General features: G+C 41.7%; 1 protein-coding gene across 4 annotated transcripts in view; it reads left to right on the top strand.

The window, feature by feature from the left end:
- The window catches only part of THADA (THADA armadillo repeat containing), a 317055-nt gene that overhangs the window by 137674 nt on the left and 152014 nt on the right, over positions 1-27367 (top strand). The gene's annotated exons all lie outside the window — the stretch shown is intronic.

The following is a 27367-nucleotide window of genomic DNA, read 5'->3' as shown; positions in this document are numbered from 1 at the left end:
TTCACAGAGCTGACTGGTGCATTTTAATGTGAGAAACCATTAAACACGAGATGCTGGCATGTGATTGCAGCAGCCATTTGTTTGCACCAAGCTCTGGCGGTGGCTGTGTTATCTCTGATCACAGAGATGACTCGCTCAGATTGGGTTTTTGTTTCCTGATACACAAAGTCACCAGTCTCCCGGATCCAGCATTTGGTGATTCATTTTAGGAATTTGGGTTGTAAATTTTACTTTCAGGAGCATTTAAAAATTGTACTTTCACATGTAACTGGAAAGAACTGAAAAAAGTTTCAGAAGGCTGATGGGGTGGGGAGGAAAGGCACATGCTCAGAATCACAGAAGGACATGCTTTAGAACTTTGTCATCCTGTGTTGAGAACATTCAATTTGTGGAAGCTTATTACTAATCAATCTGTTATGTGTTGCACCCTAGAAACCAGAAATTACTACGTTGAAAGTATCCTTCCTGTTATTTAGAGTCTACATGTAATCTGAATGCCCATATTACCGATTCTGTTCAGAGCACTTATTATATAACAAAGATTGCATTAATATAGAAGATTTAAATATTGCTATAAAGCCACTGTCCTTGGTGTATCGCTTGTTTGGTTGTTTTTTAACTCAAAAGGCACAAGGGGTCCATTACACTGTCCTTCCAGGGAGAATGCCTTGGTCAGTAGTTGCTTTCTACCCGAATAAACATTCATAGAATGCCACCAACAGTGCAAGTGCCACAGTTGATTCCTTAGAGTATCGATAGGCTCTATTTGTTGAGTGTCCATTTGTGGTATAGAACAGTGTTCCTCAAACTTTAAGAGGTAAACCTATCACTTGGGGAATCTCATAAATTCGGATTCAGTAGGTCTGGAGTGGGGCCCAAGGGTCTGGCCTTTCACACAGACGTCCAGGTAGTGCTGATGCTGCTGGTCTGTAGATCACACTTTGAGTACCAGGATTAAATTTGGGATTTTAAACATTATCAGACCTCCCTGCTCCACCCCCCCACTCCCCACTACACACATGATTTTAACAAACTAGACAGTAGTAGGGTCATACTTGGTATTTGGTTAGGCTATTCCAGGGGTTTATAAGAAGTAGATTTTAACCCAGGAATGCAGAGAACAAACAAGAAAGTACTCTGAGCAGAGATGTTAGTAGAAAGTACACCAAGAGTTGTTGAGCTTTGACTGTTTGCCCGACACTGAACCAGCCATCTTGCTTACAGCGACTCAGAGAGGAGGTGTTATCACCCCCACTTTCCTGTTGAGGAAATTGAGGTTCAGAGAACGAGCCAGTTATAGAGCTAGAATATGAACCCAAGAGTCTAGGGCTGTCAGGAGTGTTGTGTGTACTCTTTCCATTACACCAAAATAACCAGCTTCCTTTTGTGCAGCCAAGAGCAGTGGCTACACCGAGTGGGTCTGTGGGCCCTGAAATTGATGCAGTTCGGAGTGAGGAGGAGCCCAACTCCAGAGCTGGTGGATCCAAGTGCAGGCTGTTTTCAGGGTACAGAAGTCACGTCCCCACCATCAGTGGGGTCTGTTCCTTGCTTTGCTTTCCGGTAACGAGGATGGCTTGACTGGATGCAGCCATTCTCTTGGGCTCATCTCTCTAGGATCATTGCCTGAGGTTTCAGAGTTGGTCTGTGACCAGGTATTGGGGAAGGCTGGCTTAACTACCCTGACCATCTTCTGTCATGCAATGGAAGGATCTTAGACTTGGTAGTTCAGTCAAAACCCCAGTTTGGGGTTTCATCAACTTAGTACAGGGGCAACCCTGTGTTACCCTAAGATGTTCACAATCACTCTGGACAGATGAACCATAAAAATAGTGAATATGATAAAACTGTACACATTTGATTTAAATTAATTCTGAGAAAATTCTTCATGAAGGAAGTGAAAGATTGATCCTAAAACCTGTCATTCTAGACAATATTTGCGGTGCTAGGGGTGGTACAGATTGGGCTGTTTTGACTTGGGATAATAGCTGAAAAGAAGGGTGTATGCACGAGTGGGTGGGTGGTGCTTTATTTTTGTAGCATTGTCAATGTTAATTTATGTACTTGGAAGAGTCTAATCTGGCTCTTGGATATTCTGAGTTTAGTTAAATAGAGGTTTTTCAGCTGGTGGGGGTAATACGAGGGTTGCTCTAACCGTGCTGAAGTGAATTGCACCATCAGAGGATTAAAAGGCCCAAAGACATCTTTTTATTTCCCTTTGATTTATGTATCCTTACCTGCCGTTTCCTTCCTCTCCGTAAGATGTTTGTAAATGTCGTTTGTATTTTTGTTCCTTATCCAACATTTGGGAGTATAAACGTCTATCTCTGTTGATCTACTTTGTGGACTGAGATCTTCGAGGTTCTGATCTGGGTTCTGCAACATGTGTGTGTGTGCACTTGCATCATCTTGGACCAGAAATGATAATGTTAATCACAATGTTTTGTTTTGTTTTGTTTTTTTTAAAGATTTTATTTATTTATTTGACAGAGATAGAGACAGCCAGCGAGAGAGGGAACACAAGCAGGGGGAGTGGGAGGGGAAGAAGCAGGCTCATAGCGGAGGAGCCTGATGTGGGGCTCGATCCCATAATGCCGGGATCACGCCCTGAGCCGAAGGCAGACGCTTTAACCACTGTGCCACCCAGGCGCCCCAATCACAATGTTTTGTTTACAAGGTTCTTTTTTAATCCAGTGTATGTTATGTGCCTGCTGCTCTGCTGGATCCAGATTCACGGCCCTTTACCGTGCAAATGTGATGCCTTCTGTCTAAGACCCTTTACCCTTCAGTTCAGGTACCACCGAGCAGAGTGACTCATGCTTTAAAAGGGACCCCAGCTGGCTCCCTGAATATACCTCTCTTGTCTAGGGCTTTCTAGAGACTGGACTATCTCTCTACATGTACCTTTGTATTCCTTTTGAATTCCCTTTTACAAGGGAGTTTCAACTTTGAATTGAAGAACTATAGGAAACCACATATGCCCCAAACCTAGGCCACAGCATAGTGTCTTGGATAGAACAAAGGTGCTGGGTTTAAGAGACCTGGTTCTGTCTAAGCTCTGCCACTCACTCACTAGCTGTGACGCTTGGGCAAGGCTCTCTACCCTTTCAGAACCAGTGTGGTACCTGTCCGTGGGGGGGTATCCACTGAGACAGAAAGCCACTGTTGTTGCTGACAACAGATCTCAGCATTGGATTACTACCTGTGGGAGAAACCCCTCCACTGCCTTTTCATCATTTTTTGGATGCTTTTAAAAGGATCTCCCGACCTCCCCCTCCCACCCCTTTGGGGGCTTAGTTTCATTGCAAATGACTTTCGGTGTGTCTTTCCTCAAAATAATTTCCTTGTTCACCTTAGATAACTTTTCAGTGAGATCTGCTGTTCTTTTCTCTGAAAAATATTGAAGTGCTGATAACAATACAATCTTAATTAAATGGCAGTGGAAATCACCCGTTGGGACCTATGCTGTGGACACTTTTATAGTTGAGATATTGAAAAATCCAGCCAAGAATAAAAAAAAAATTGGAAAATATATGTTTTGTACATTTAAAAAACATTTCATGGACCTTTGGATTGTACCAGTCTTAAAAAGGGAGGAAGTGTAGGAGATACAAATACTAAGTTAGGCCCTTCAAGCCTGTGATATTGAGGAATAATATTGGCCCTTGTTTTCTTGTCCTTGAAAGTTACCTAATTCAAGGATTACCACATTACTTCTTGTTCAGGTTGTGGAGTTGAAGGAACTGGTTTTCCATGATGTAGAGTTGGGGTTTTTGCAGTAGGCGTTAGATGGCTTCTACCCTCGTATATGATTGTAATACCAGGAACTCCCCTTCAGGGCTGCATGGCACATTTCCATCTGCTCTGTCTTCCCAGAATCCTTGTAGATAAGTAGAGGGTCGGCTTTGCCTTATAGAGAGAGAAACAGGCAGAAAGCGGTTGAAACACTGCTGGGAAGGAAGACATGCCCTCCTCCCTTTCTCTTCAATTCAGCCCCAGCTCATCTCTCCCTCTGAATGGCTATAGCATTTGTTACTTTAACCTCTTATCCTACCATTCATCACTGCTGTGTCATAAATAACTAATTTGTATGCTCGGTGCTTACTCTCTCCAAATATATCTTAACCTGTTTCCATGCAGAAGCCACTCTTGGTTTTTCGGTTTGTTTTTGTTCTTTGGTCCCCTTCTCTGCCTCACCCAGGTTTGGGCACAGAGACTGAATTATTAACCTAGAAATGAACGTAATTGCAAATTGAGACATTTGGTCTCCTAGCAGATCTGTGTATCTGTGAAGTCCTAGGGACCCCTAGTCCTACAGGATTAGAGCCACGTTTCATATCCCACTGCTTACCGGTTATGTAGAAAGGAAACTCAGCTGGGTCTTGTGTTTTACCTGGCCTTTGCGGAGTCTTGTGTTCCAGTATGAGCTCTGACATTTACTTTTATTTTGACTTCACCTCACTGACCCTCTGTTTCCTTATCTATCAGGTTAAAGTACTGAATATTGCCTAGGTCCTCTCTGGCTTCATGGGCCTGTGAGCTGAGTCCTTCCTGGCCTCTGAGCCCCTTTGCCCTGACTGCTGTCCAGCAAACTTGCCCTGGAGGCCCACCTCACAGCTACCCTGCTGCAGGCTTTAGCGCCAAATGAGAGGAGCCTGGATTGATAAGAATAGAAGAAGGAGGGAAGGAGGAAGATGTCATTTTTCTGCTGAAAGTCATAGAACTATCTATATGCAAGCCTTCCAGATTATTATGGCATGAATAGGAGGGCCCCTGGGTGCTTCAGGCTGTCAGTCTGTATAATGGGGCTAATACTGCTTACAAAATAGCAGATAAAAGGCTCTTTGGTTTGTTTTTTAAGAAAAATTCTATAAAGAAGAAGGGGTTGGTGGTGATAGAAAGAGGGCAGACTTTTTAAACTCCTGCTTTGGCTTGTCCCAACCAGTTAACTGGAAGGAAGGCCCTGAAGCCAGATATAGGGAAGCAGATTTAAAAAAAAAAAAAAAAAAAAGAGCATTGTGTTGTCCTGTTGACGAAGGCAAATCCCTAGACCTAGGTAACTTATAGCCCCAGGTACATGTGAGCCTAGAACCATGTCAGTAATTCAGGGGAAATGTGGGATGGCAATCGTTTCTGCTGGGAGCTTGCAGAAGGAATTTCAAAAGAGAAGGGAAAATGCATATTTTACCAGTGACCAAACAATTGTATTGATACTGATGGTTTTAGACTGGATCATTCAATGTATTAGTTGCAAAAGCTTTACACTTTGTTTGCTGAGGTTGAGTAAGGATTCCCTCAGAATAAGTCATGCCTGAGTCACCTCACTGTTTTGATGGGATTACCAGTCTGATAGATGATGACAATGCCGCTTTATTCAAATAACATTTGACTTACTTACTTAAATGAACACAGACTAGATTGTATGCTTATCAGGTTTGTATATAACATAAATATAAGTGGTGATGGAATCAAAATTCAAAACAGTCTTTAAGCCTGGGAGTGACAAACACAAACTGAGGTTAGTGGCCGTTATTTCTGTGTGGCTGGGAAGAAAGGGATAAAATTGAGGAAGCAGGGGCGCCTGGGTGGCACAGCGGTTAAGCGTCTGCCTTCGGCTCAGGGCGTGATCCTGGCGTTCCGGGATCGAGCCCCACATCAGGCTCCTCTGCTGGGAGCCTGCTTCTTCCTCTCCCACTCCCCCTAACTGTGTTCCCTCTCTCGCTGGCTGTTTCTCTCTCTGTCAAATAAATAAAATCTTTAAAAAAAAAAAATTGAGGAAGCATATACTAGGAGCTTCAGTGTTATTTGTGATGTCTTCTTAAGCTAGATTCTGGGCAAGTGGTTGATTGTCATATTATTTTGTATACTCTTTGTTATTTGATATGTCTGACATTGTCCATCATTTAAAAATAAGATTCAGAATAGCCTTGGAAGCCTGGATTGATGGGCTGAGATTATCAAGATGTCTTTTAATAGAGATATGTGTCATATTCTTGATTTTCTAAAGAAAAGGCAAAATTATGTATATACAGGATGAGAGCTGTCTGGCTCTCTAGCAGTTTTTATGAAAAAAATCTTAGGAAATGGCATTTCCTGGTGAGTCCTGAGGAAGCAGTGTGACACAGTTGCTGTTTCCAGATAGTGAAGACTGTAGTCCCCCTGAACTCTCCTGGTCAGAGGAAACCTACATCATTGTGCTTATTCTGTTATTCTGCTCTGGGCTTCCCATTTTAGGAGGGTCACTGATAAACCAATATTTACCCAGAGGAGATAACCAAGATGAGGAGGAAGCTAAACATCTGGAAATAGTTAAACTGGAAAAGACTTAGTCAGAGGCAGCATGGTAATGGTCTTTACATACTTGAGAGGCTGCCATATGGCAGAAGGCACGTAATTTCTTGCTCGTGCTGCCAAGGGAAAAGTAAGAGATAGAGTTCAGATTTTAATATAAAGAAGAATTTTGTGAAAGTTAGCATTCTCCGTCAAGGGATTGAGCAGATTTCATAACACTGAGCCGCTGGTCATTGAAAGTATTCAAGGAAAACTGACCACACGCTGGCTTTCTGCGGTACACCTGAGGTTGAGCTAGGTGACCAGCAGGGCATCTTTTTGAGATGTCTTACTTTGGAACAGCTGAACAGCCTAGATGTAGATTCCAAATGGGCGGTGAAGGAAATGATAAGCCTGCCTCTGAAACTGTAACATGTTATTTGTACATTTTTATTTATGGGCTCCTCTGTCTCCCAAAGAAAAGTTGGGGTGCCATTCTTAGCATGGCCCACAGGGTCACAGTGGTCTGCTCCTGCATGGTGCCCTCCAGCAGTTAATTCACTTAAATTTAGCTTCTAAGTAACTTCTATAACTTCGTTCTGGAGAGTTCTGAAAACACTTTTTTGGCCTATGGGATGTTATGTCTGAAAAGCATTCCTTATTAATTTAATTATCTTTTTTGTGGTTGCTATATTTTTCTCCATTCCAGATGTTGGCTTAAACCACATTTGTTTTCTGACAAGTACAAGGAACATCTGAGTCTTTGAGAAAAGTCAGAGAGATGCTTTTCTGAAAAGTGATTAAAATAGATAACTCTTTGTTGTCCAGACTTCCTGGAGGCTCTTCTTTGGACACAGATGCCTATATAGAGAGAACACAAGAGTCCCTGAGCTTAGCCCATGACAAGAAGAAAGACAGTTGAGAATAGGTCTTTGCCGGTGCTGTTAATGTAAGACTTGTCCCCACCTGGCCCTCCTGGAGGTCCAGAACTCCACCCCTCCTGTGGTTACTGCTAAATTCTGTAAGCCTGTGAGATTGGGGTTAAAGGTTAAGAATGTCCCTATATCATCCTGATCTGCCAGCTATGGTTGGATGAAAGAAGGGAACTGCCATCCCATCAGTGCGGGAAACTCTGACCTGTGGCTTTCCTAGTGTGACTCCAATACCAGCTCAGGCTTTGGGCAAGATGGTCAAGGTGCACATGTTCCGTTCTGCTCAGGGGTTTCCAGCTGCTCCATTTTCCTCTTTGCCTATAAGCCAAACCTGTGCTGCCTTCTTCTTTTCATACAGATGCGTAAATGACCCTGGTCGTTACCTTCCTTGGGGCTATTTGTTGTATTACAGAGACATACATTTTGAAATACAGCAATGAAAGTTGGTTTTGGAGTTTGGGGCCTTACACGGGGGAGGACCAAAAAGCAGGACTGGGAAGGTTGTTTCCTAATGCTGGTGAAATCACAGTTCGGGCAGCTATCTGCTCCGTCTCCTTTCTGCTGTGGCCCTGCCTACTTAGTGCTGTGTGGGGAGTGTTGTGCTCACGGCCTTCTGAATTTCTGAATTCTACCCCAAGGGTAGCTGAGGTTCAGCATGTGGAATGAAATCGTGTTTCCTGCATCGTGCAGCTTTTTTGCAAAGAGTACTGGTATAAAAGGATGCTCTGTCATCTGTCACTGATTTTTATCTTTTAGTTCCTAGAGAGGGGCCTGGCCAACTTCATCTCTGGTGCCAGATCTCTTTAAGACCATTTTCTAAATATGTTTTTGAGCGAAAGGAATGAGGAGTTCACCTCTTATGGAATGCATTGACAAAGCAAGCTAAAAAAACAAAACTTGTACGGACCAGCTTTCCTTCAGTGTTATCTGTTACTTCGACAGGCCAGTTCAGGTCAAGTTAGAACAAGTGATTTGATCTGCAAACAGCTTCATTCTTAGGTGAAATTTTTTACAATGATGATAATCCATGACCTATTGCCGCCATTCACTCTCAAAGTTAAAATCCAATCAGTTAATAGATGACAAAGTAGTTGTTAAACATCTATTGCATACCTAGCCAGTGGTAGGTCTTGGGTAAGATGCAAAGTAAAGAAAGAAGGTCTTCATCCTTGAAGAACTTGCAGTCTAGCTAGTGAGATAAACCCATGCTTGTGCACCTGACATACTGAATTTTAACCACTGAATTATGTGACACATACACTAAGGACCAAGGGCTATAAAGGACCAAGGTCCTATAAACAAGGGGAGGAGCACCAGTGCTCTTGGAGAAGTTCAGAAAGCTTTCCCAAGTAGCAAGGGGAAAAGAATAAGGGAATTCAGTCTGCTATCTTGAGGACCTTTAGAAATCCCTCATGCAAGACGAGAGAAAAGTCAGGCTCTCTACTCTGTAGACGGTTGGATCTAACAAGGGAAAGATTGATAGAGAGTTTTATGATTCATAACTCAGAAGTCATTATAAAGAGCTTTGCTTTTACTTGAATCAAGGGTGACCCGGGAAATTTACAAAATACATGGTTTGCTGCTTAACAAGGGAAACTGATGGAGACACTTTGCTAATTTTAATAAAGGACAGTATTTGCTCCAAGTTATACATTTAAGGCATGTGGAAATAATAATAGTTGTAGGAAAACTATTACAAACATAGTAATATTTAAATTTTAAAATATTTTAATGATACCTTCCCTAAGGAGCTTTTATTTCCTTGGTCTTAATTATTTTCTCAAGAATTATAGCCAGGGTGCTCAGCAGGCATTTTTAATGCTGAATTGAAGGCTTTGACGGTAGCAAGCCCCAAATGTCAACTGATAGGCGGTCATCTTATCCTCCATAGTAAAGAACATTTTAAGATAAAAAATGTATGTCTTTCTCTTTAGGCAGCAAATACGAATTAGGGAATAAGAGTAGGAAGGCAAAGATGAATTATAGTAGGCTTAAAATGAGGACAGGGGAAAATAATGACCCAGAGTGTTTGGAATATCTTTCCCTGACTGGCACAGTTTTTTTCCTCCCTCTCCTCTGGGCCTTGACCCTTACCAGTCTATTTATAATCTTCTAGTTAAAACAAGCTACATTAGTCACGTCAGCTGTACAAGATGCATTCATCCTCATATCCTTTTACTCTTTCCTTCGTATTTTATTTTCCTTACTCACCTTGAGCATTGAGACTCTTTTTTTTTTTTAATTTTTTTAATTTATTTATGTGACAGAGAGAGAGACAACCAGCGAGAGAGAGGGAACACAGCAGGGGAGTGGGAGAGGAAGAAGCAGGCTCCCAGCCGAGGAGCCTGATGTGGGACTCGATCCCGGAACTCCGGGATCACGCCCTGAGCCGAAGGCAGACGCCCAACGACTGCGCTACCCAGGCACCCCGAGCGTTGAGACTCTTGACTGCTCATCTTTCTTCCCCTCCACGCCAGTTACAGATATTCCCTTCTTCACCATTTATTCTTGTCTTCTACTTTATGTTGTGAGTGCTCTTTGTCACCAGTTGAACTGTCCATTTAAATATATTTACTGTCCATTAATCAACTGTCCATTAAATATATTTACTGAGGGCCTAGTTCGTGTCGTTGCCCAAACCCAATGCCCTTACTTTCATCACCTCCCATTTGCAAGAGAAAACAGGCCAACAGGCCTAGACTCTTCGGGAGGTGCCCACTCTATCTCCTACCATAGTTCTATAGTTGTATAGCCAGACACTTGGGGAAGGTTTTCTGTGTTGGCAGGCTCCACTTCCTCCCCTCTTATTCATTCCTTAAACTACTGGATGCTTCTTCCACCGCTTCACTGCAGCTGTCCCTGCAAAGATGCAACAGGAGTGACCTAGTCCCAGAAGCCACTGGATCGTTTTCAGAGCACATCTTTCTTTACCTTTCTCTGGAATTTGACACTATTGCACATTCCCTTCTTTGTGACGCTCTTTCCTCTCTGGCCTTCTTTGGCCATTACATCCTCCTCCTCTGGCAGAACCCCTTCCTCCTGCTGCCTCCCAAATATTGGTGTGCCGCACTTTGCATGCACTGTCTGTGGTTGCTCCTCACGTACAGTGATGTCCTAGATCTAGAACTTGTCCAGAATCATAGATTGAGTGTTCCACTGGCCACCTCCTTCTGCCTGTCCTCACAGACACCTGAAAGTCAGCAATTTCAAAACAAGCCCCCAGGTAATTCCTCCGCACTGGAAGACTTGGACAGCCATCTCTTAGGGCCTAGCACGACATCTAACATCACTTTCCACCTGGCCAGCTGAAGTCAGAGGACTTCTTGAAAGGAAACATGTTCAAGTCAGGACTCAGGGTATCACAAGGATCCTCCTGATGTCATTGGCTGTGCTCATGCATACTCAGTAACAAAGAAACATTGGTTTAAAAAGTCATTGACTTTTGGGGTGCCTGGGTGGCGCAGCGGTTAAGCGTCTGCCTTCGGCTCAGAGCGTGATCCCGGTGTTCCGGGATCGAGCCCCACATCAGGCTTCTCCGCTAGGAGCCTGCTTCTTCCTCTCCCACTCCCCCTGCCTGTGTCCCTCTCTCGCTGGCTGTCTCTCTCTGTTAAATAAATAAATAAAATCTTAAAAAAAAAAATAAAAGTCATTGACTTTTGATATCCCTCCAGTAAGTTTGAAATGATTTGCTTTTTTTTCTCGTGTTGATGATCATCAGTTTGAGATAGGAAGTGACAGGTGTTGGTACCTTTCTTTGGAGATGGAAAAGCCAAGGCCCAGAAGGAGTAAGCATCATATGTCCACAGTAAAAATGTGATTCATTCAGGAGTCAGTCTATAAGGATTGATTCATGTATTCACTTACTCAACAGATATTTACTGCAAACATCAGTGGTACGTCAAGCACAAATAGAAATACAGTGGAGCACCAGACAGATAAGATTTTTGGCATAATGAGGGGCGCCTGGGTGGCACAGCGGTTAAGCGTCTGCCTTCGGCTCAGGGCGTGATCCTGGCGTTATGGGATCGAGCCCCACATCAGGCTCCTCCGCTGGGAGCCTGCTTCTTCCTCTCCCACTCCCCCTGCTTGTGTTCCCTCTCTCTCGCTGGCTGTCTCTATCTCTGTCAAATAAATAAATAAAATCTTAAAAAAAAAGAGAGAGAGAAATTGGAGTGCCACTGGTGAAGCAGTTGGATTTCTCACTTAAAAAAAAAAAAAGAGGGGCGCCTGGGTGGCACAGCGGTTAAGCGTCTGCCTTCGGCTCAGGGCGTGATTCCGGCGTTATGGGATCGAGCCCCACATCAGGCTCCGCTGCTATGAGCTTGCTTCTTCCTCTCCCACTCCCCCTGCTTGTGTTCCCTCTCTCGCTGGCTGTCTCTATCTCTGTCGAATAAATAAATAAAATCTTAAAAAAAAAAAAAAAGATTTTTGGCATAATGGGGTATCCCTTGTGGTATGCTGCTTCTTGGTCCCTCTCTTTGCTCTGATTTTTTCCATCAAATTAGTGATAAATGATAATAATTAGCGGGGCGCCTGGGTGGCCCAGCGGTTGAGCGTCTGCCTTTGGCTCAGGGTGTGATCCCGGCGTTCTGGGATCGAGCCTCACATCAGGCTCTTCTGCTATGAGCCTGCTTCTTCCTCTCCCACTCCCCCTGCTTGTGTTCCCTCTCTCTCTGGCTGTCTCTCTCTGTCGAATAAATAAATAAAATGTTTTAAAAAAATGATAATAATTAGCAAATGTTTAACTATGGGCCAGGCACTGTTTTAGGACTTGATACATATTGACTCATTTAATCATCAAGACAACACTGTGAGGTCTGTAATGTTATTATCCCCATCCTACAGAGAGGACAGGTTGGGCCATAGAAAGTTTAGAAATGTACCCTAGGTCATACTGCTAGGAAGCGATAAGGCTGGGATTTGAACCAGGGAGCCTGGCTGTAGAACCCAGGCTCTTTGCCACTCGCTAGCTACACTAGTACTTAACACCACTCATCTGTTTATGATGCTACATGACAAGTTAGTTCTCAGCGTGCCCAAATTAACCTGCAATTTTGAAGAACAAACATTGGTCTTACTGTGCTTTCTTGAGATCTTGAGATCTCCTCCCCCACCCCCACCCCACCTTGGGCATTGCCTTGGCAGTGGTTGGATTTTTCTAATCTGAAATCAGTGGAAAAGGAAGAAAAAGCTCGCAGTTAAGCCCAAGTGGTTGTGACAGGTTGCTAAATAAAACTGGCTCAACTGAAGTTCTGAGATTCTTGAGAAATACTGAGACTTTCTTACAAAAGAAATTTTCCTTATAATAGGAAATCATGGGTCATTGCACAGTTGTCAGTGTCTTAGCAAAGAGAAAAGGCGTCTTGAGGCCCAAGAAGCATAAAGTCTTAATGAGATTATTTGTGGGCTGCTTCTTCTGCATAACTTTTAAACTGTTAGAGAACAGATTTTTCATCTGTCTCTACCATCTTCCATTTCCACGAGCGAAACTTCACAGAACTTTGCAAACCTTCAGAGTTGTTGAAAGAAAAAGAAAAAAACTTACAGCAACAGACGTTTATATAAGACTTTGACACACAGTAGCTTACTTGATCATCCTCTTTTCATTCTCTTAGAAAGAAGACAGAATCACAAAGCTATTAGTACATGTTGAAATTTTAAAAAAATTGTCAACCTTTTCTTCTGTGGTAATCCTAAACTTATCTGGAAAAATGGCCAGTCTGAATCATGAAGTGTTCAGACTATGGCCTGTTATGGAATGAAAGTTTCATTGCTCCAAACTGCATATAGTAACTTTGGGGAGCTGCTCCAATGGGTGGATACCCGTCTCATCTGGTTGCTATATCGTAGTTGATAACCCACAGCCCAAGGTCTCTAAGGTGGGTTGAAATCCACCGCCCCCTGCCCTTCTTTCTTACTTCTGCATTTTTCAAGTGCACAGACCCACCTCCCTCCTTCATTAACCAAAAACTGCTAGCCAAAACCCTCTGGGAGGCACGCTGAGAGCTAGATGTGCCCGCTGGGTTGTTTTTTTCTTTTGTAGCCGAGAATTCCTGGTCTGGGATGTTCATGTCCTGACCACCAGTCCCCAAGAGATGGCCACATTTCCCCTAACTTTAAATGAAAACTCTCAGTCCCAAAGGTAAACTTCGGCTTGGCCTCAGTCTAAATAATCACAAAATCAAAATTAGGCGGGCCCACGTGAGTGAGATTTTTCTCTTCCATCTCTACAATGTCCAGACCATTAACAAAAATATATATTTGTATGAAGGGTGCTGCTATGTAAATAAGCATCTCCTGTTTGATTATTACAGTCGTACAGGAAAAGGCCATCTGTTTGGGTAGAAACTATGGAAATATATCTAGGTAGCCAAGGAAAAGCTGAATTGTTACTGAAGGATGTGTCACACAGACAAGAAAATAATTTACAAAGCAGTGGGTAGAAAATATTTTCGAACACTAAACAAGTCAGTCCCTTAAGGCTGTCCTTTCGGGTGATGGATAAGTAATGTGGGTTGTTTTTTGCTTAACTGTTTATTCTTTTTTTTTTTTTCCCAGAAGAATCTTTTTTCCTATAAAGCCAGAGTTTAAGGCTCAGCTTCATTTCAGCTTGGATGAAATGAAAAGTGAAATTCATTTAATACTAATTATAACCTGCATAAGTCTAGTGAAGAGAAACTTAAGAAATATAATTCTTGTTTTCTAGCTGTGCTTCAATGCTATATAATTAATATAATTCAATCACTTTCTGCCCACTTTTTTTTCTGCATGATTTAAGACATCAGAATTTAATTCATAGCCAGAATAAAAACCGGACTTAGGGAAAACTTGAAAAGACTAGAGGGGGATTTGCCTTCTGCTGCGTGGTTGAACATGTCCCGAAAGTAGCAGCTTTGGAATGCCATGTCCTGATAGAATTCCCCATTGAACACTGGCCAGGAGAGAGGCTCCCTAGCACTGTCCCCTTGTCTGCACTACTGTGAACTGTCTGTCATGAGGGCCCTGAACAGAACCAAGGGGCCTCCGCAGGATTGCTTCACAGCCTGACAGAAGGGCAGCAGTATCACAAGGCAAGCTGTGCGCTGGCTTTATAAGCCCCAGGCTGTGGCTTTTGGAACTCACCAGCCACCCTGGCTCAACCCTGGATAAATATTCCCGGTTCTCAGGAGGTTGGGGAATTCAAAGCCCTGCTTTTCCCAAGTCCCTCCACAGCCAATCCATGACATGTTATGAGGTCTGAGTGGAATGGCCGTGTGTGGAGGGAAAGAAGGGAATGCTTTCTACTACTAATTAATATGAACTCCCTGGCAGTCCCTTTGCCCCTTAGGAATGCAGCCACTCACAGCGCCAGATTCTAACCCCACTGTAGTCATTCACCGGGACCAGCTTTACTCCTGGGTAGTTGAAACCTATCTGCAGTGATTTCAGAAATCTTACGCAGTGCCTTCTACCCACCTAATTTTCTCAGATCCCTTCTCCATTTTGAGCTGAACTTGGAAGTTTCACAGGTAGATTTTCATTATTTAAGTATATGGTTTCGATCCCTTCTAAAATGGAAATCCCACTGTGCGGCATATTACTTTTAAGTGATTATTAGTCAGTTATACCACAGTGTGATTTAGTTTAAGCTTCTTGAGTTTTGACCGGAAGAGAAATAGATGGCATTGGTTGGGTGAAGTGCTGGGGTGGGATGCGGCTGGTAGGGAGAGAGGATGCAGAGCTTGGAACAGAGGCAGAAAGCGAGTTGCCTCCCTCACACACGCGGCCTGGGTGAGGACTCCAGTGACTTCTTCCCCACCAGGATTTGTTCTCGTGCTTTCAGTGAAAGGGGGCGTCCTATTTTCTATTTACCTCTCGCTTCTGGCAGGGAAAGACTTAGGGTTTTTGTTTTGTTTTGTTTTTTACAGCTTTGACTCTTCCTTATCCCTTCTAGATGTGGTTCCATTTCCTTTCCAAGATGAAAGCTTGTCTTTGTCCCTTCCCAGAATAGTTCCAGGCAGCAGAACACAGTGAATCCTTCCAGATAAAAGACCCTGCTGATAAAATGCCAGATTGTTATCAGAGAAGTGAAGTGAGGGGAGTCAAGTCCCTACCATTAATTACCTAGTTACAGCTCTGTTTATATCCTGTTCGTTTGGGGGCATGTTTTCCTTGGACAGTTTCTTGTCTGTGTTCTGAACAGCAGTCTGATGTTTGTAAAAATCCCAAAGGTCAGGGAATAGTGGGTTCCTTATTTTCCGAAAGGTTTAATGGCAAGAAAGAGAATATCAGATTTTCTATCTTCCATCTGGAAGGAAATGGACAAATGCTTGGGTTTGGTGGTTCATTCTTCACCTCAAGCATGCAAACCCTAGTGTGTTGAATGAACTCTGACTTTGAATACTTAGCCAAGAAGTTACCTGGAAATAGAATGACATGTATCTCTGTGAAGCCATGAGTATCAACCAGTGTATAACTGAGTATCTAGACATTGAGGCCAGAGTCTTAAAATGTCCTAAAACTACTTAGAAAATGTACTTAATGCCATTGAACTGTACACTTAAGAATGTGTAAATTTTATGTTATCTGTATTTTATCACAATAAAAATAAATGAATGAATGAATGAATAATGCTTGCTTCCTGGCAGCTCCAGGACTTTGGTCCCAGTTTGAAATACCAAAGGGTTGGGCTGTGTGGTCTGCTTTATTTTGAATGGAATTTTTGTTGCCCGTAAAGCATTGTTCACCCTTTTAAGAGCCGTGAGGCTCTGAGCACCGAGCACCTCAATGTACACAAGGTAAAGAAACTGTTTTGCCAGCATCATATGGACATACCGGGAAATTTGGGGACTGGAAGAGCCCTATCTTGAAAATGGTTGATTCTAAACCACTATAGCCACTCTCCTTCCACCAGTGTAACAAAAGAGGAGAAAAAGGTCTCTTGATGACTAAAATAGTAACATCTATTGCTCTGATGCTCAAAGAGTAGTGCTGAAATGCTCCATGACCAGAAGGAGTATTAGGTAAGTTAACCTCCTCTGTGGTATCTGGCAGCCATTAAGTGGTCAAGCACATGGTTCTTCACCAAATTAAACTCGCATCTGACCTTATGCTTTCCTGTTAGGTTCTGTCCTCAGCTCAACCCATTTTTGTTATAAGGTTCTTGACCTGTGACTCAGCCAGTTCTTTCAGCTTTACTGGTGATGGGGTTCTTTTTGAGGACTGCACTGTTGCCTTTTTTTTTTTTTTTTTAGACCGAGAAACTTCTCAAGCCCTGCAAACATGTTTCCTGGTGATCTAGCTGCTGTATGAGTTTCAGGGTAGAAAAAAAGAAAGAAATGTGAATATAACCCTATTCCAAATCTGAAAATTTTTTTCCTGTTAACCCCAGAAGTCCTGAACTCAGAACCCTGACTAAAAGATGCTTCTTTTTACCCCATGTAAGTGTGTGCTTATGGACTTATTCCTACCATGCTTTGAAGAAGTTGGGGGACACTCATCATGGTTTCAGCAATACTTTCCTCAAATTTAGTGTTTTCCATAGAAAAGGCAAGAAAATATAGGAATCTAGGAAGAAGTTAAAGTCAATTTAAATTTATATAAAAGCTCATTTTGAGTGAAACCAGTAAAAATAAGCCCTGCCCTTTTCTTATAGGTAAGAAAAATTGGAATTTTTTTAAAAAGTATTCTTTTAGGAAATAAAAGATTTTGCCAGAAAAAGCATGGGTGGTTAAAGCAATCTGGTGTGAAAGACGCATCTTAAAAAATCTCCGCTTTAAAAAATAGAATTTCTTTGCTTTCTTCTTGACTAATGGTTTTGTCAAAATAATCATTAAATAATAAATGAAATGCTTTGAAGTATATAGGGGAGTGGAGAACTTTTCGGTGCCTTGTACGAACTGGTGATATAGATTATAAACTGAACGATGGCAAATTCCACCATTACCCAGGATCCAAATATTAGCAAATGTCGCAAAGCCATAGAAATCTACTGATGAAATCATGACGATGAATGGAAGTGATCCAGATTGTTTAATTTTCTTTTGAAATGTTGTATTTATTAGATGTTAGCACCCAAAAGTTAAACAGTATTGAATTTCACATCTAGCACTGTATTTTTAATCTTAGGTTGAAGGTTATATCCTTGGCGTGATTGAAGAATGACTCATATAATTTGTACTGACTTTTTTTCCTTTTCTTTCTTTCTTTCTTTCTTTCTTTCTTTCTTTCTTTCTTTCTTTCTTTGATGGGCAAGGAGGGAAGCTGAGAGAAGCTGGAAAGTAAGATGAATTGAGGCTAAATTTATTAAATTCGAATGGAAATAAATAAATGTCAATAATTTTCTTGTTTCTTTTTTTTTTTTTCATGTATATACCTTCTGTAAAGATTCCTTGGAATGCTACTTTTGCTTGTAATGCAATATAAAATATCTTTTGGCCACTAAAATTAGCAGTGGGAATTAGTGATTTTTTTTTCCCAGTAAATGTATCAAACTGTGTCACAGCCCAAACTTTTCAGTCACGTGTACTTGTTGGAAGATGTGGCCAGAATTCTTTATTGACATGTTCCCCATCTTAAAATACAATCACCATGAAATTAATGTATTAAGCCTTAGTCACAGTCCGGGGAAGGACTTAAAGGTAATGTGATTCTCCTTATAATTAGTAACCTAATTAAATGCTGGAGAGCTTCAGTCGTAAAGTAGTGTACCTTGCTTCCGAACAAAGAGAACACCACCACTGAAATTGTATAGTTGTAACACTAGTATATTTTTAATTAGTGGTAGGGTATGTGTGTGTGTGTGATCAGTTTTGTTTCATCTTTAAGCTTTGCACAGTGGTCTCCATTGTGTATTCATTTGGACTATATTAAATAACAGTATACTAACTTGGCTTCTGTTTTCTCAGTATTTGGCATGATTCAAACTGAGATGAGTTGAAATTTGCCTTTTTATTATGGAATAAGCAAAAATAAAAGATATTAGGAAGCAGGTTTAATCTATTCAAGATGGGGGGAAAAATCTGTTTAACCTTAATAACCACATGGAAAATCCTACTGCTAAATGCAGATGTGTTTATTAAAGCTGGCCCAACAGATCTGGCCTTGCTCAGTTGAATGGTTTGAGTTGTCAAGTGTACGTAAGTGTAACAAAATTGAATTTCTTTTAACATGTGTTACTGCGGTTGCATCCTATCATGGTAAAAATGTCTCATAGTTGAGGCACACTGGTTTTCGCAACTAGCGTAGGCAATAGAGGCAGACAGACCTGACTCTGAATCCCAGCTTGTTCATTCACTCCCATTTTGAGCTTGGGCAAGTCACTTAATCTCTCTAAGCTTGTCCTAGAACAGCATGTTAATTTGGAACATTGTTCCAGAAAAAAAAAAAAAAAGTTTTTGGTTTTTTGACTGTTGTATGATTAATCGTTAGGATTTCAGTGTTTATTGATTTGATTATTTAAGAGAGCACAAGGAAAAGTTAATTCTGGTCGTAAAATTTCAAAGGAAATAGCTGGGCCTATTTGATCTGAGGAGGGAAGACTTGAGATGTGCGCGTGGGACTGGAGGCAGAGAAGGGAAAACCAGACGGGCTGTGGATAGCATAGTAACTTTCCTAAAGTACGTGAAAGGTCATTCTTTAAAACCAGCTTCATGGAGGTATAATTCATATAAAATAGAGTGCATGTTCAATGTGTACTGTTTGATAAGTTCATACACCCGTAAAACCATCGCTCCTGTCAAGATAGTGAGCTTCTCCATCACCTATAAAATGTCCTTGTGCCTCTTCGTAATCTTCTCCAGCCACCCTGCTCCCATCACCTGGCAACAGCTGTTCTGTGTTCTATCACCATAAATTAATTTGCATTCATATAATTTCCATTCATATAAATGGAATCCTACATTGTGCGTTCTGTTTTGTCTGGCTTTGTCGCTCACATTATTAATTCTGAGAGTCATCCATGTTAGTATGTGTATCTGTTCCCTTTTATCACTGAATAGTATTTCATCATACAGATCTACCACAAGTCTTTTACAGACTCACCTGTTGCTGGACATTTGTGCTACGTCTAGTTTTGACTGTTATAAATGAAGATGCTAGGGATATTCATGTACAAGTCTTTGCATTGACATACGTTTTCATTTCTCCAGCATAAACACCTAGGAGTGGAATGAGTGGGTTGTGTGGTTGGCCGAATTTTATGCCGAATGTTTTCCAAAGTGATTGTACCCTTTTGCATTCCCACCAACAAAGAATGAGAGTTCCAGTTGTTCCATATCCCAGTCAACTCTTGGTATGCTCAGCCTTAAATTTTAGTCTTTCTAGCGGGTGTGTAGTAGTGGCTCATTGTGGTTTTAATTTGAGCTTCCCTAATGACTAAGGATGCCGAGTATCTTTACATGTGTTTATTTGCCATCCATAGATCTTCCTGTTGACATGTGAGTTCAGAGTTTGACCCAGTTTTTTTTAATTGGGTTGTTTGTTTTCTTATTATTCAGAATATATTCTGGACACAAGTCAAAAAGTTATGCTTTTAGACATAGATTCGTTTATTCCCTGGCATATAGAATCAACAAAAAGAAATTAAGTTGCAGCAGGAAAGAGTATAATTATACCTAAGTACTTTTTGATTGTGACACTAACGTGGGCATTGGGGCAACCAGAAGAGGATGTAAAACTTTCCCTGAGGTATTTAAAAATACGGCCGGTGTTTGGTTGCTGTAGGCTTGCTGCTGTATGACTCAGTTTACCTAATTGCAGTCTTCATTTGAGGAAAGAATCTTCCCTGGGGTGGGTCTTTTGCTAACATCTCAATATTCCTTGCTCTTTTGTGCTCTTTTTTCAGGCCAAAAATATGCAATTTCTTGGAATTTTTCAAAACTTTCCATGTACTTTATGGTTTTTAAAAATTCATTCTCTCTGATTTTTGGCTTGAAATGTTGCTACGAAACAGAGGAGGGTCATTCAGGGCGTTAATTGGCTTTAGCAAAAACAAATTGCAATCTCTGGAGAATAATCAAATCCAAAGAAATACTCAAATTTCTCTCATCCAACAGTAGCACAAATCATTGTTTTAGCAACGGGAAGATTCATTTAACTCTTTGTAGAGGCAAAATAATTAATTAGATTCTGGAGAAGAAGTTCTACATGATTAAAGGAGTCGGGTGCTTTTAGCCTGCGGAAGGGAAGAGCAAGGGGTGATTTAATGACAGGATTCCAATACAGTTAATGAAGGGTTTTCCTGTGTGTCGAAAACACTGGTCATTTGTTCTCCAACTCCAGAAAGGCTCAAACTAGAGAAAATTGGCTCCAAGTATAGAAAGATTGAGTGTGGGTAGTGTTAGACGTACAACTTTTATTATCGGCATCAATATTATTATGAGATTAAGCAATGGAACAAGTCAAGAGAGGTCATAAAGATATTTTAAAACAAAAAAGATAGCTATCTGCCTGGGATGTTTAAATGTCCATTGAATTATAGGATTTGATTATTGAAGGGGACCTTAGAGATCACTTATCCTAATCTCCTTTTGCAGATGAGGCTGTGAAAAGACATTATGTAATTTGCCCGTGGCCACGGTGCTAGATGCTAGTATTTTACTCTGAGGATGTTTTAAAAGCAGCCTCACTCCAGAGACACCAAGGGGCCCATGTAAGGGTTTCTACTTCACAGCAGCTTTCTCTCCACCAGAAGAGTCACTTAAAGCTGATGATTATGTATATTATTTTTTTCCAAGCCAATGAAGAGCCAAGGTACTGACCTGTATGTGTCTCTTGTCATTAAAAATGTTAAGGATTTCTCTTCCTGGACATTTTTTTTTTTAAGATTTTTATTTCTTTATTTGACAGAGATAGAGACAGCCAGCGAGAGAGGGAACACAAGCAGGGGGAGTGGGAGAGGAAGAGGCAGGCTTCCAGCGGAGGAGCCTGATGTGGGGCTCAATCCCAGAACCCTGGGATCACGCCCTGAGCCAAAGGCAGACGCCTAACGACTGAGCCACCCAGGCGCCCCTCTCTTCCTAGACATTTTGAACTTGTCTCTACGTAAATGCTATACCTTAAATGACTGTAGGTGATTGGACCAGAGATGATCAGTATCTATCGAGGTCAGCAGGACACCGCCACAACCTTTGGGGAGCCTGTACCAGACTGATACAGGGTTCGTCATTAACTTCTCATTGATGGCTGTGCTACAAAGACTGTAATTTGGATGACTTTGGGTCAGTTATTATGTCCTGGTGACTAATTTGCCTTTCTTAAAGATAATACATTATAGGGGCACCTGGGTGGTTCAGTTGGTTAAGCGTCTGCCTTTGGCTCAGGTCATGACCCCAGGGTCCTGGGATCGAGCCCCATAGTGGGCTCCTTGCTCAGTGGGGAGTCTGCTTCTTCCTCTGCCTGCTGCTCCCTCTGCTTGTGCTCGCTCTCTCTCTCTGTCAATAAATAAATAAAAATCTTTTTAAAAAAGATACTATATTATAAAGCTTTAGGTTTCGTTTTGGAAAACGCTAGTTAGAGCAGTAGGAAACATTTCTAGGACACCAATTCACTATGTATAGGGTCTGCAAATATGATTTCTAACCACTGGAATTAAGTGGGATAAATTGCTTACAAAGAATTGCACATCTATTACCATAACTGAAAGAAACTGGCACAATGCAATTTATTTGTTAGTGGTTACATTTTATTTGGTAACTTATCATTCTGTACACGTTCCCACTAGACCTTCTAGAGCAAAAACCTACATAAGCTTATATAGTATTATATACTTCTTTTAAAGCGTTTATATGAGTACTAAAAATGTGATAAAATATTCAGAAATATCTAGCATCTTTCCTGACATCTAGCAGACACACAGTGATAGTCCTACCTTCCCTTCTTTTTTCCTTTCTTGAGTTTTAGTCTTGGTGTTGGAATCTTTCAGAAACCTAACAAATTCTTGTCAAAAGGGAAGTCAATAAAATTGTCCACATTTAAAAGTGTTTATTTAGGGGCGCTTGGGTGACTCCATCGTTAAGCATCTGCCTTCGGCTCAGGGCGTGATCCCGGAGTTCTGGGATCGAGCCCCATGTCAGGCTCTTCTGCTGGAAGCCTGCTTCTCCCTCTCCCACTCCCCCTGCTTGTGTTCCCTCTCTCGCTGGCTGTCTCTCTCTCTGTCAAATAAATAAATAAAATCTTCAATAAATAAATACATAAATAAATAAAAGTGTTTATTTAAAAATTATCATCAGTGTATGCTGAGCACTCACTTAACTCACAGGATGTTTAGATTTTATGAGATTTTAATATCTTTTCATATATAGTCACCTGAAAAGTCAGGTTCTGTTGGTTCGAGAAAGATTTACTCGGCACCTGTGATTTGCTCAGCCAGTCTTGGGCTAGATTGAGGATGCTTGAAATGCCAGAATGAGAAATGTGTATTTAATGTGGCAATAGAGAGCTATCATGGGTTCTGAAACACTGGAAAGCTAAAAACAAACAAAACTTTTTCAACCAGACCAAAAACATTATATATATATAAACGTTTATATATATTTATATATATATGTATATATTAGATTAAAAAGAAGGGAAATTCCCTCTATACCTTTGTGTAGTCCGCTGAGTTGACCACCCAGTCCTGTGTTTGTGAACTGGAAACCACTCATGGTAAGTATGGAACCACATGGTAAAGTTAAGTGGAGTGACTTTCAGCTCTATGAAATTGCTTCAAGAACTTGGCCTTTGAGCAGTGGCCATCATCTCAAGGAGACCCAGGACTGTTCAGGGCTGTTTTCTCTGAGCCACTCACTACCTGCAAGGAAAGAAGGAAGATGTGCTGGGGCCAGGTATTTATGTTCAACCCCTTTAGAGAATCACTGGCTGCCTGATTGCGCTCATCTCTGAGCCCTTTGTGGAGAGGAATGTGCAGCTCTTTCACTCAGTCTGCATGAGCTGCTGCCCTCAGCTCCTGCCCTGCACATAGCTGAGCCAGCCCGGGAGCCCTGAGAGTAGAGCCAGAGCACTTTTCCAGCTGTCCGTGAGGAGACCAGCAGACTAGCATGCGGCTTACTGATTCAGGGTCAGAGAGAAGACCCACTCATGCACGGGGAGGGAAGACTGTGGCAAAATTTCAAACTAAATCTACTGATTATTTTCATTGTTTAGGAAACTTTTATACTGTTTATGTTAGATAGCTGTATTTTTTTCCCTTTATAATACTCCATTTTATTTTGGGTAAAGACAGAAATAAACGATTCCCTTTTAATCTCTAGGGCTTCCAAAGTCTTTGTATTTATGTCGCTATAAAGTCTTTTTCATGTTTTTCCCAGAGTCAGGGAAGAATCCTTGTTAAGGTACTCCACATTTCATTGCTCCAGAGAGAAAAACCCCTTCTTTCCAACTGTCTAGACCATTTGGTTGGCATCTGAACAATTCAGTTTCATATTGAATTTATTGTTATCTGGGCAAAAAAAGAAAGAATGAAATGAAATTTCAGATGAAATACAATTTTCATACTTTGTCTATATATTTTGATATCCACGAGTAACCGGGGATTCGCATTCAGCAATCATGCATCCTTTCATTTATGTAAGACACATTTCTAATTCTAAATAATTAAAGAGCATTATTCAAAGAGCTTTTTGAAGTAAGTACCGCACTAGATACCTTCCTCCGTCCTGTTGGAAAATTCCCTCGCTATATTTCCTAGCACCAAAAGATGCCAGTAGCCAGTGTCATTGCACCCATGCCCCTGTGTTTTTGCCACATACGTGGCCTCATGTTGTGTGCCCAGCTCTCACAGGGACAAGTGAGGGGTGTCGCTGTGATGGAGGCTAATTCCCAGCTCCTGGCAGCTGCCATTTTCACCACTTCAGGATTAACAGCCTGTGACTGGTCAGCCTGAGTGAAGCTTTGGTAACTTGGAGGTGAAGTGGAGGTGATCTTAAGAGAATGTGTCTTCTATGGCTTAACTGTGGTTGGGCTGTCCCAGGTGGTTACACACTGCCGTTTTCAGACGTTCTCTTGTGGTTTATTATTGTCAGCATTTCTTCATAAAAACATTTTTTAAAAAAGGTTCTACAGTGTTGTTTGGAGTTAACTTGCAAAGAGTAGTTACTGCTCTGAGCTGCCCAGTAGATAAACATTTAAACTAAGCATTCTGCCTACAGATACGTATATATTTTTTTGTCCATGAAAGCTGGCAATGTGCAATTTCTAGTTTAGCTACTGTCTACTGCTCTTATTTCTCTCTTACTACCCAAACCAAAGATTTTTAAAAAGTCAGACTTCAGAAGTCCTGAACCCATTATCCTTCCAAGAAATATATTTGAATAAAGAAATCCATGAGTAGTGCAGAGGGCAAGATTACAGTAAATGCAACTTTTAAGTGCTAGCGGTTTGAGTTGCAGGAAAAGGAACAAGGAGTTCAGGTGGTGGTAGGGCCTTTGATGAACTGAAAATTGGTATAGGAAGGACAAGTAGAGAATCTGGCAACCTCGATGGGCACTGAACTCACCTGAGAATGTGAGAGAACGGCTTCAGGAAGACCACATTTATAACAAAACATTTAATAATCACAGGACACACCAAAATTCCTGCTTTTTCAAACTCACTGGTACAGACTTTTTTTTTTTTTTAGTGGTTTCTCTCTTTTGTGTACACACACGTACCCACACACATGTGTACATGTTTCCTGAAAGCAAGATTTGAAACTAGGAACTACACACAATGAAAAGGAAAAAGAACTCTTTGGTGAAACAGCATTAGAAACAGGATTGGAATAAAATTTGGGCCCCGGACCTGAAGAATAAAGGCAGTGGGCCTCACAAAAACTAGCCAATTGCCCCCAAAAAACTCAATCTTCCATCTGTCTTTCCCAGCACCTTTGGTGGGGAGGGGGATGGGTAGCCTTTGTGAGCCCTTGAAGCCTGTTTGGTACAAGCAAGGCTCTGTGTCCTCAGCCAGTGGTTGAGATAGAGAACACTAGAGAGTTTGTACGTGTGGATAAAACTTTCAAGTTGGAAAGGTATTCCACCTGTTCGCTTCAATAATAGCTACGGCTTACCGATCACTGACTTGTAGGCATTGCATCTCATATTCTTTATCTCATTTAGGCTGCACAACAGTGCCATGAGATCATTTCTCTTGCCCATTTTAGAGAAGATAAAAATTTAGGAGGTTCACTGACCTGTCCCAGGTCACACACTAGTAAGTGGCAGGACCTGAATTTAAATGAAGGTCTTCTGGATTCTAGAGTATGTTCTTAGCTCCTGTCCTATGTGCTGTATGATTCAGAACTCTGAAGACCCTGTTTCTGTTAACTATACTGGAATTAAAAAAAAAAAAAAAAAAGACCCTGTTTCTGCTCTCCAGATCACTTTGGTTCAGCCAACATGACACTTGAGTCTGTTGTGGGGAAGGCAGATGAGATGGGCCCCCAGCTCTGACAGATCTACACACGCAGTTGCAGGGACAGAGAACGGAAAAGGAAGTGATTGCTTCCGACCAGAGGAGCTGCAGTAAGATTTTGCAAAAGAAGTGATGCCTGGGCAGAATTCAGAAGAAGAGGGGTTCCCCAGGTGTAGAGGGTGAAAGGACGTTCATTCCAGTGAGAACGAATTGCATGGGCAGAGGTGCTAAGGGTGAAGCAATAGTTGGTTTGACAGAACATACGCAGTTGACCCTTGAACAACTCAGAGGTTAGGGGCGCTGACCCTCCCACCCTATATAGTCGAAAATCTTCATATGACTTTTGACTCCCCCCAGCATTAACTAATAGCCTACTGTTGGCTAGAAGCTTTGTATTGATAACAGTCGATTGACCCATATTTTGTATATGTATTGTATATGGTATTCTTACAGTAATGCCTAACTTTTTATTAGGTTTTTCAGTATTTCTAGGCTACGTAGTTCCTCTGCAAGTTTTTCAAATTGTCACAAATCTCCCCAAAATTTTTTCCCAATGATTTATTGAAAGAAATCTGCACATAAGTGGACCTATGCAGTCCAAACCCACGTAATTCAAGGATCAACTTTATAGCAAGATTTTTCTTTCAAAATAGTATAGCCTGAGGTCTCAGCCTCTGCATTCTCACCCAGCCTGCAGAGATAACCTGCAAGGTAGGGTTATCACACCTTTTATCGATAGATGACCATTCCCCAATAGCAGACGGCCTTGCTGTATGAGAAACACACCATCATGGCAGGGCATTCCTGAGTAAATCTGGTGAGGGACTTGGGAGTAAGTCACACATAGCTTCTTTAAACTCAGCCCCGCTCCCAAGATGCCAAGCCCTTGGTCAGGTAGGGGAATCTACCTGAAGAAGGTGGGTGACCGTCCTTCTCGGCAGCAGAAGTTTGGGGGCTTCTGTTTTGTACAGGGTACCACTTGACCTTTGGCAAGTGAGGATAGGACTGGAGCTGGGTGAGGGAACGCAGAGGAACTGGGGGAGCACTGGTTATGTCAGTAAGGGAGAGTGGAAGGTGTATTAGCTGGGTTGTGAAGTCTTTCGGAGACTTCTCTGAAGACTTGTGCTCTGATTCTCGTGAAATGAGGGATTCACACAAGGTCACCGGACCTCATGATGTCCTTTTAAAAATACCTTCCTCGCATTGCCTCAGAATGTTCTCTCAGTCATTCTGTCTTGTTCTGAGGATTAAATGGTGTAGTACATGCCAAGATTTTAACACCGAGTCTGGCCCTCTGTACACGCTCAGGAAGTGTTGGCTGTTATCAGCGACATCTTTATTGTTGTGGCTTCGCGTTCTACCCATTAGAGACTGGAGGGCTCCATGAACCATTCACGCTTCAGTGTGACGAGGCTGAACTTTTCCAAAGCTTCCAAGACTGCGGATTTTGAGGCAACTGCATTGTCAAGTCTTAGAAAGACTTGAAGAAATCTAAGTCTAAAGACTTAGAAATCCACCACTGGATTTTGCCAGGAGCCTGGGTGGCTCAGTCGGTCAAGCATCTGCTTTTGGCTCAAGTCATGATCCCTGGGTCCTGGGATCGAGTTCCGCTTTGGGAGCCTGCTTCTCCCTCTCCCTCTGCCTGCTGCTCCCCCTGCTTGTGCTGTCTCTCTCTGACAAATAAATAAATAAAATATTTTAAAAGTAAAATAAAAAACAAAGACTGGATTTTGCAGGTGGACAGACCCTAATTGGAATGCAGGATCTGCCACTTGCTAGTTCTATGATCTGGAGTATGT

This window comes from Ursus americanus, chromosome 7 (genome assembly GCF_024610735.1).
Source record: "Ursus americanus isolate L20-20 chromosome 7, mUrsAme1.1.p, whole genome shotgun sequence".
In the NCBI taxonomy this organism is placed as follows: domain Eukaryota; kingdom Metazoa; phylum Chordata; class Mammalia; order Carnivora; family Ursidae; genus Ursus; species Ursus americanus.
This window is presented reverse-complemented; position numbering and strand designations above follow the sequence as displayed.